The sequence below is a fragment of the Oxyura jamaicensis genome, chromosome 21 (assembly GCF_011077185.1).
Source record: "Oxyura jamaicensis isolate SHBP4307 breed ruddy duck chromosome 21, BPBGC_Ojam_1.0, whole genome shotgun sequence".
Taxonomy (NCBI): domain Eukaryota; kingdom Metazoa; phylum Chordata; class Aves; order Anseriformes; family Anatidae; genus Oxyura; species Oxyura jamaicensis.
In genome coordinates, this window is record NC_048913.1 from 5371132 (window position 1) to 5381534 (window position 10403).

Below are 10403 nucleotides of genomic sequence, written 5' to 3' on the forward strand. Positions count from 1 at the left end.
GACACTTTATAACCAGGTGAGGCGCAAGGTGGGAGGCAGCTCAACAGTTGCTTCTCCTTCCCACACGCAGTCAGTCCCTGAGCCTCCTATCGCACTCAGCTGTGGGAAGCTCATTTCTTCCGTTTTCCCCTAAAATGACTTTTAGCCTATAAAACCTGGAGCAGGGCAGCTGCGTGCTCAGAATCCTAGGGTGCTGGGCCTAAAAGGAGAAGGTGACGGCATGCAGTGAGGGAGGCCATGCCATGGTAATTCTACGTCAGGACTCTGGTTTGGCTTTTGCGGCTTATGAGGCTGTCAAAGCCTCTCACTTAATTACAGCCACAGCAATCAATCTTTCTCCCTGTTCATTATGCTTCCAGCTAGGGTTAGCAGTATTTTTGTTCTTGAGGCCTCGGGAGAATTTTCAGTTCATAAGGAATCAGAGCCAACCACAGAGACTGGTACAGACTGTGTTTATACAGCCGCATTCCTGCCCCATGGCTGGAGGCAAAGCGTGGGGCAGTAAAGCTCGGGACATTTGGCACTGTGAGATCTGGTTGTGTTTCGTGCAATGAAGCTCCATTGAATAGTTCCTCTGCCTGGAGAGGCATACAGGGCTTTGTATTAAACTGGACACAACCAGCTGAGCTGCTAGAGCATTCGCACCATGGCAGTTAGTTGTTCCAAGGCATTATGACTGGGCTGAGTGTAACATATCAAGTCATTATGGCATTATCTCTTCATTACACGCAGAGTGCTGTTGGAGCTTGGGGAGGAGCACAGGGACAAAGACAGAGAGGAGGGAAGCGGTTCATTAGCTGCCCAGAGGAATCAAGCTGAACATCTCTTTTTCTCAGGCAGAGGCTCTGTCATCACCCACAAAGAACAAGTCTATTAGAAATGAGGGCTTGGCTCAAGGACGGCATGTCTGTATATACATGTGCTAACACACAAGGAGACCACGTCACCTACACGCACTCCTACTTCTAAACCAGCTAACACATGTACAGCACAAATGTTGGGTACTCCCATAATGCAAGAGCAAACATCATCCCCTCCATCCCTGCCCATGTACGTTTAGAAACACAAGTACCAAAATATGCCCTTGTGACTACAAATATGTTCATCTGCTATACAGAGACTGCTTGCAGCCGTGTCCAACACGATTACATCTAACAATCTCGCATGTGCTAGCTCTCCTATCAGATGGCAATCACAGCGACTGCATTGAGCCTTCTCCCCATGGGCAGGGAGGTGGCTCTTCCCTGTTTTCTTTCCTCTGTGCTCACCCCGTGCAATTCCAGTGCACTCTGTCCCTTCAGCTGTGAAATCCATTCCTACGCAAACACATTCACCGGCACAAATATAATCTTGTTTTTCACCACCTTCCAATTTTCCTTTATGCTGGTTTCAGCGAGTTCTGCTGGCATGCACCGGGACTCCCACAGGTTTCCCCACTATCGTGCCCTATCAGAGCTAGCCAGAGCTCTTGCAGCAGACATAAAACTGACTGGCAAAGTAAGTTGGCACCGTAGCTGGCTGAGCTTTCTGGTGTAAGGCCCCCTTTCATGGGTAAGCTCAATGCTAGGAAACATCACTACCTCCTGTTATTCTGGATGAAGGAAGGGAAACAAACTCCCAGAGGTCTCTTAGCTCACCTACCAGCTGCTGGACTTTGTTTGCAGTGACTTTGCAGCACTCCTTATCCCTGCTGCTCTCCCTCTTCAGACATGGATCAGGGGTCCATTAACTTGTTTACTCCATGCTGGCCCCAGCCTCACAGACTTCTTGCTGGACAATATATCAACAAAAAGCATTTGGCAAGATTTATGGGGCTGTTGCTGCCAACTGTGGACTGTGGAAAGTAAAAAATGTCCTTTCTGAGGCAATAAAATATAAAATGGGACCCAATTTCTCTCCAGGGTAGGAATCATTATGTTTGACAATGCTGTAAAACACATGGTGCTACAGCACAGGGGTGAGAGCCACAGCACAGGGGTGAGAGCCAGAGTAAACGCTGCCTTCAGAAACCTCATTCACTGCAAAGCTGGGATGTGTGATTCATTGCAGAAGAAGACAGGAAGTGTCTAGGGTGGAGACAGTCTCCCTTTGGCCTTTCTCTTCTCTGCAAAGACTGGAAATCCCTCTGCAGGCTTTGCACTCATTTCCTGAAACTGATTTTAAATTCAGTCAGTTAAACTGGAGCAAGTGCTCTGGGTATACACAACAAGACTGGCTCGCCCCTTGCTTAAATCAGTTTAGGTTAATTGGCTAACAAAATGATTAAACAAATGGAGTTCTGTGAGAGAATGTTCACTAGTTAAACTGTACCAATTTGAAATTAGGCCTGATAGGCCTGAATCCCTCTCTGCGTACCCAAACCAAAGACTTTGTCTAGGGGAGAAAATAAGTAACAGCTCTCAGCTGCTCCACTGCCCCCCGTGTGTCTGCCTGTTTATCCCTCATTTCGTCTGTGCCCATTTTTGTGCTGGGCTGTGTACGCTGCGTGTCTCTGGCAACGTTACTGTACTGAAATGCTAGCTACAGCCTTTTGATTGCAATAGTGTGCTAGGGAAGGCCTGTATTTCTAAAGTCTGTCTGAGGCAAGGGAAAGAGGAGGTGCTATGTCAGGCTAGAATAGAAAATGAAGCAGAGATGAGAGAGACGTAGCTGTAGGGCTCAGTTGTTCCCCTGGGTGTGCATGGGAAAGAGATGTTCCTGCCAGAAATACAGCACAAACTGCATTGTCTCATCCCCTATGCACTGTGCTCTGCAGAGCATGTGTGCTCAGCAAAGTTATGTCAGCCTGGTGGGAGAAGCATCTTCTCTGGGTCTTTCTTATATCATGTCAACATTCCCAGTTCTTAATAAAATCAGACTGCCTCGGGGCTGGAAACTCTTGATGTTCAGTTTTAGGAGGGTAGTAATGAAAAGAGAGCCCTTTGAGAGGAACAGAGAGTGTGCTGGGCAACTTTGAGATCTCTGTCCTTTTCTCCAGGCTGACTTCTCCTACAGATACCCTCCTACTTGCTGTGTGAACACACACCTCTGCACTCGGCAGTAGTGGTGGTGCCCCAGCAGTCGGGTGTTTGGCTGAGCCTGATGCTGCACAACCCCTGGCAGATCGGGTGGTTTATGTTATACAGGGGACTGGAGAAAACCTAAGGGGAACCAGCTGGTCACTCTGTGTATCTCAGGAAATTCAACATAGCAAAAGGCAGTGAGATGACCTGAAGCCAAGACAGCAGGGGTTTTTGGCTTAAAAAGAGCAGAAGACAGAGTACTGCAGAAGACAGAGTACTGCAGTAAGTGGCTACTTTCACTGCATTTGAGGATGCCGATGTTTACCTGGCTGGGGCACAGTGATCACTGACAGCTCCCAATAGCACAATAACATTTTGAACAAATGCTCCCCTTGGTTAATGGCTTCAGTTACTGCTACCGACTGGACAAGGTTCCTTTGATTGTCAGCAGTGCACATTATTGTTAGATTTTTCTTTTTCCACTGGGTTCCTTCTTTGATGAATAATTTTCTTTTCTGAGAATTTCTTAGATTCTGCTTATCTCTAGTCAAACACTTTCTATCTAACTAGGACATCATTTAAACTAGCACTGAATGTATCACGTAGCCTGTAGTAGTATGTGAGGCATTATATCCTAACAGAGCTCTGGAACATGGACTACATGGTCTAAATTTTCACAGGGTCCCAAGCTAAGGCAGGCCTAAGTGGAAGAGCCACGCACTCCCTTTCTGTCTCACATGATGAACTGTTTGCGAATTCTGGTCCACGTGAAGAACAACTGCCATCCCTGCTACCTCCTCCCCTTGCTTCTCCCTAGCTCCTTCCATAATCTGTGATTTTACATCGCAGCCACTTTGGTAAACAGGCAGAAAGACCAGTGCCCACTGCCTCTAGAGCAGTAGAGCATTTTCACACAGCAACTGGTGCAGAATAGGTAAGTGGATTGTATAAGCACCCTTAATGTCAGGCAGAAGCTATGGTGTGATTACGAGGTGTCAAAGACAAAGCAAAGTTCCCTTAAAAACGATGGAAAAACAGGAGAAAAAAATACATTGAGGGCAGCAGTTTCTCATTTGGACAAAATTGTTTTTAGTGAAGAACCTTCTTATTTCCCCTGCTTCTCTTTATCATCTCCCAACACCATATCTCCCTTTTCCATCAGAAACCTGCTCCGGGGTTTATTCTTACTGTGCAAGCTTGTCATGTCTGTGTTTAATGAAGTTTAATTATCTTCTGAGATTCAATGAATAATTATAAATCTCTTCAAGATGCAATCACAAGCACTTCATGGTTCATTAACAGTGGAAAATCAATTGTAATGCACATAATCCCTCTCTCCTGACCAGCCTTCTGCTTGTCCCCCCTGTGCACTTTGTTGTTCCTCCTGCAGTGCAACATTGGGACATACATTAGTCTGTTTTCCTATGAAACAAGGTAAGGTTTAGCTGGGATAGGGACAAAGAAAGTGGAGAAGGCCCAAAGTGGGAAGTGTGAACTCTAACTGCCTGATGCCTGGGTGCTTTGGAGGTGCCATGAGCTCCCGACTGGCAGTTCCCCTGGTCTGGAGACTCTCCCCTCCGAGCTCAGTGGCCTCCTGTTGGGGAATGCCTTCAGCTGTGTACATATTTTCTTTCTCTTGATCTGATCTTCAGTTTGAACTCAACTTACAAATTTCCCTGTTGAAAATCTCCTGAGAGCTGGGAGCCTTTGGGCTATTTAAAAATGTAAGGACTAAGAGTTTACCGAAATGCTGGAGGCTTCAGCCCCAGCATGGGAAGCTCTTCAGTGCTATCTTTAACTTTCTAAACTGAAGGCAACGCGTGAATCCAGCTGCACAATGATCCTGGAGCGACCTTTCTAATTTAAACTCTTTAACCTTTCTGCACAATTATAGCTACAAAATGTTACTGAATGCAGAAAATATGCTCGGTTTTTATTTTTTTTATAAAGGTTAAAAGATTGAAAACTAAAAGAGAAAGGGAGATAGGGAAAGAGGGATGGAAATTAATGCAATTGAATTGCAGCTTCCAGCAGCCCCAGGAGAGCTCTGCAATGAAGATGACATTTCCATACAATTGACATTTCCTGGCTGGAGCAATCCTCTGATTTGCAGCTGCTTGTGTGCGAAGACCATCATGAAGAGGATCATTTAGTTTCTCATATCCATCAAATGGGATTTAATTTTTCCCCATCCCCACATACCCCAGATCTCCTTTTCAGAGCTGGCATGCAAGCTGCGAATTGTCTGCCTCTGCTTCACCTTCCGTAGGGGTGACCTTTGCCAGACCTCCCACTTTTTCAGCTCTCTGTGGAATCTCGTGGAAGTGTGAACTTGCTTTTTACTGAAAACATGGATTGGATGGCACCAGTGGCTCTCATGATTTCAGCTTCCAGGTCTGGAAGTGAGTTTCTTTTCCACCTGTTTGTATGTTTGCATGTTTGTGTTTGTGGGTGCATCTCTTCTTGACAAAAGTTGCCCTACTGGCACTGCATGGAGCCCTCACAGAACATAGCTCTGTGGCTTTCAGCACCCGTGGGCTCACACGTAGGCTTCCAGTGTCTTACAAACAAGTCCTTCATGGCTTGTACTTCCTCCTGGGCACAGGTTGTTGTGGACCTGAGTGTAGCAATCTTCTTCCAGCATGTAGCAATTTCTCCAAAGTGCATGCATCAGACTGGAGGATGTGTACTCCGTGACACTACATCGCTTTGAATCTGCCTAATTCAATTTAGATGAGCTGGATATGCATCTTCAGCTGAATTATTCCTCTTCAATAAATATGTTGCTGCGGTAATCAATTGGCACATAATTAACAAACAATAACTATCTTATTAAATCTAAATGAAATGGAAATGTAATTCGGATTCATTTAGATCTCGGTGATGTGTTCCTTCGAGTCCCCTCAGCCACTGCTCCCCTTGAACAAGAGCTGCTGCTGGGGCTGTCACTGGGTGCAGTAATTGGCATGCTGCCTTCGAGGTCAGCGTTGAACCAATGTTTCATGCATGCCTTGTGCTAGTGCAGCAAGTCACTGTGGGCAGAGCTGGATCGATGCAGTCAGCAGCTGTAGGCCACAAGGCACGCTGCTTTTATTAACCCTCTAATCCTGATGTTTCCCTATAGGGGCACTTCAGACAATGCAGAGATCAAGGCCAGCCCTTTCTTTTCCCTCCTTGCCACCAGCCCTGAAGCTTCTGTCTTTGCCCTAACCCATGGCTACTGTCAGGCTGCATCCCTGTCCCCCTGCCCAGTGCTCTGCTACCTCTCGGTGCCAGGCTGGTGCTCAGCTGCAGCACATCCCTAGGCTGAAGCCGCAGCTGCTGCACGCCCGGTAGCTGCTTGCCCTGCCTCTCTGCTCTCCCTTCCTGCAGCTGCTCCCTGCCTGCCACTCCATCCTGGACTTTCTGAACACGGCTGCTCACCAGGCACAAGGGCAGATGACTGCGGTTCCTGGCTGGGAGCTGGTGTGGTGCTGGAAGCCGTGAGGAGTGGATGAGAGCGAAGCAGAAACACCAGGCGCTTAGTCAAACAGGCTCGGCTGGTGATCGGGTGATGTTATTGTCCTGATGGAATCTGAATTCAGGTGTTCACCAACTGAGTACCATGGGATGGGAATTAGAGTTGGATGACACTAATTAGAGAATGTCTAGGTGGCAGTTGTCCTGAATGTACCGTTGGTATGCGGTTCTCATAACGCACTTTCAGCTGCGAAGTGGTTGTGTGCAGTGCTGAATGAGCTGGCCCTGCCTTGGTGTATGTGGTGTCATCCAGGGCAGTGGAGCAACACTCGAGGCACTTGAGTTTGTTTCTGGCTCAGCCAGTGATCTGCTCTGCTACCTCGAGCAAGTCATTTAATCTGTCTGTGCTTTCATTTTCCTGTTTGTAAAACAGCTATAATGACATACACTTTCTGCATAAAAAGCCTCAATATCTCTTGCTGAATAGAGCTGTGCAAGTCTAGATGTTTTCTTTAATATCCTCTAGTTTGATGTTTTGCTAAAATAAAAGACACTACAGATGAGATGATTAGACACAAATTTGATAAATGTTGACAGATTCTTATTAGCAACAAAGTGACTGGAAAGCATCCCTTGCAAATGCAGACCATTGTGGGCAAATTCTTACCTATTAATGGATTCTCTTCCCACCCCCCCCCAAATCTGCCGTGAGCACAGGTCACCTTTTGACCCTTCTTATGCTGAGAGAATTGATGACTGACAAAGAAATTAATTACTTAGGAGAGAAGCCGAAGACAGGAATGGTATGCTGGTAGGTAATTGTGTTTCAGATACACAGTGTAGCAGAAAGTCTTTGATGAGTGGGATTCCCATTGTCTTAAACATGTCTACAAAAGAAGGCTTCTCCTGTAAAACTAAATTGTCTCTGAGCTTGTTTCAGAGTTACATTCATAAACTGACAGAAATACTTTGACATCTTCGAGAGGAGAAGAAGTGATGAGTAAAATGTAAACTTCTGCCTTAAATTTTCAGACCAGGGTCTCTAGGCCATATTCAGACTGCTTTTAATTAATCGATTGTTCAACTTCTGGCAGCTCGCAGGTGCAAGGTGGGGTAGTCCCAAAGTACATCTCAGATATTTGTCAGTTCCTCATGCTGTTTTAGGCCAGATTCCCAACCCGAAGGGGATGAATATGAGTTTATGACCAGCTTCAATAGAGCAGGGACAAGCTCTTTGTAGACTGAGGTTTTGATTACTGTGCAGTGACGGAAAGGGTCACATACAGGGACAGAATGTTTCCATTGTGACGGCTCAGAAAGAAATCTGTGTGTGCTTCCTACACAGAACACACAGAGTGAGCCCAGCGTTCAGCATCCACCAGATACTTTGGGCATAGGCTGTGGAGGATATAAACTGGCAATATGCCATTGATCTTTTACACATGCAGACTTACTTGCTGTGGATCTGGTCTAGGGTGATAAACTAGACAAAAACACGTGCTTTTGTCTTCTATAAGACATTCTGAATTTATAGGAAGTGTAGCAACTGCCCAGATTGAACTGTGGGTTTTGGGAGGGTCTATGCGGAACTGTAGGAGTGATTTTATACCCTGCCATAGTGGTTCAGGTTCATTAATGAGCAGTGTCATCAATTGCATGCCAACTATCCCGTTTACATAATTTTTTAAAAGAAATTTTAATCTCAACACTTTAATGCACTTGAAGGTCATATGGGAGATGAAACTGGGAGGAAACCACAGGGACCTCTGATGGGAAACCAGCTGGGTTATGCATTTAGGTAATAACCCCAACTGGGTGCAAGAACAAGGTGAGGAATAGACACGGTCAGTACCTGGTAGCAGTGTGCCCTACATCGTGAAGGTTCCCTGTGCTGCAGGCCCTTGCCCTGCACTTCTTCAGGGACTGACTTGTGTTAAGTAAGGGAGCTGCTGTTTGGGAATCATCTCTATTACAGAGCCATGAGGTAGATGTGCCTGAAATAGCAGCAGATCAATCGATTCATAAGTAATTAATGCAATCCCCTCCCCTTGGGCAACATAGAATCTATAGCTTGGGAATTAGATAACACAGCTCAGCTCTGTTTGGTTGAGAAAACATTGGCACTTGTGTTCCTCAAGGCCCTTCACGTACTGTGAGCACCATCTCTTCTGCTGCAGAGCCCTTCCCTTCTGTTGAGAGCCCCGGCAATTATCTTCTGCGTGAATTGGAGCATCTCCTTCTGTAGCTGCTGGAGAAATCTGCTTTTAGCTGTTTAAATGGATGAGTGACCTGCACGTCCTCCACAGTGCCGTGGCTGTCTCCCCTTCTCACCATTTGTCTAGCAATGCCACTCTCGGTGGCATTGCCTGCATCAGCGTGCAGAGTGAGAAAGAGAGAGGTGCTCCTGACCAACACCAGGGATGCTGAGATCAGAGTCAGATTCTTTGCAACGCTGCAGCAAAAGCTTTGCAAAACTCTCTAAGGGGATCCAAGTTTGGTTCATCCACTTATGGAGACAGAATTAGGTATGGGGTTGAATTCTGCGTAGGTTTCTGTATCCCTCTTGGAGAAGCAACAAGGACTCCGCAGCTCTGTACCTGAGAATGATTTTCCGAGGCTATATCTCTTCTGACTGCAGAGTGAGAATAAACAAGGCTTCTTTCAATTCCTGATCATAAACAACCTTCTCATGACAGAGGTCCTTGGATGAGAACTGACGAACTGCAAAGCCCAGCGAACCTGCAGTGTCGCCAGCTTGGGGGAGCGGTTTTTGGGCATGCCAGTGGTGTTCTCTCTGCTGTCAGTGCCAGTTAGACTAACTGCAACCAAAGACCTTCAGAAACTTCATCTGAGTTCTTACAGCTTTCTAATCTTTGGCAAATCCTGCAGATGCTCTCCTTCAAGCTCTTTGGGCATGCCCTAGGGATTGAGCAGGGGGCGTGCATTGGACAGAAAGGAACCACGCTCCCAATATTTCTAAGGCTTATGGGAATATTTTTATTTTTATTTATTATTTGCAGTCACTACAAGCACTAATTAACAACTTCCCAGGGGAAAGTACTAGCTGTGCATCCTGCTGGGCTTGAAAGCTACTGCATTCATTTTGTGTTTAAGATGATGTTTTAATTAAACTGCCCCCTAATTATCTTAACTAGCTTTTAAATAATAACTTTCCACTGAACCGTTTGCATCAGCTGCTAATTGGCTCCCTTCTGTTTACATTGATTTGTTCGGCTCAAGCAAATGTGCCCAAGGAATGGCAGGTAGGTATGGGAAGGGCCCGTGCTTCCTTGCCTACACCGTGCTTCTGCTGTGTTTGCCTTTACGAAACTGGATCACATTCCAAGGTGAAATGGAGATGGCAGTGCTGGCGAGCACTTCCCCATTTATTCATGGGCTGTGCATGAGGAGGATTTTATATGCTCGTGTTTCCTCAAGTTACTTCGTCTTCAGGGCACTTGATCATTCACCCAATGGCAAATTATTCCATTTCTGTGTTCACCCAGTTTGGGCTAATTCACAGTGCATAATTAAAGGACCTTGACCCTGGCTGGAAGCAGGGTCAGTCCTTGACACAGCCAGTGGCATTAATAATGTATGCGGTGGCTGCTGCAAGCTGTAGAGGTCACCACACAAGCTCAATAGTTCATGGGCTTGCTGTGCCTTGTGCTCGGTAGGACTGGAAGGAGGAGCAGCACATCCTCAGCTCAGGCAGCCCTCAGCATGCTGATGCGCTGCCTTTCCTGGGGCAGCACTCCTTGCGCTGGGGGAAGGCTGGTGCTGACAGGCTCACTGCCATTTCAGCCTTTCCCTGCAACCCACAGCAATCTGTTGAGTGATTCTGTGGTGCCAGTCACATCCCTCCCCACTGCTGACCCATCCAGCTGGGCTGAGAGGAGCCCGTAGTGTGGACGTGGCATCTGCTGCAGTGCTACAGCACAC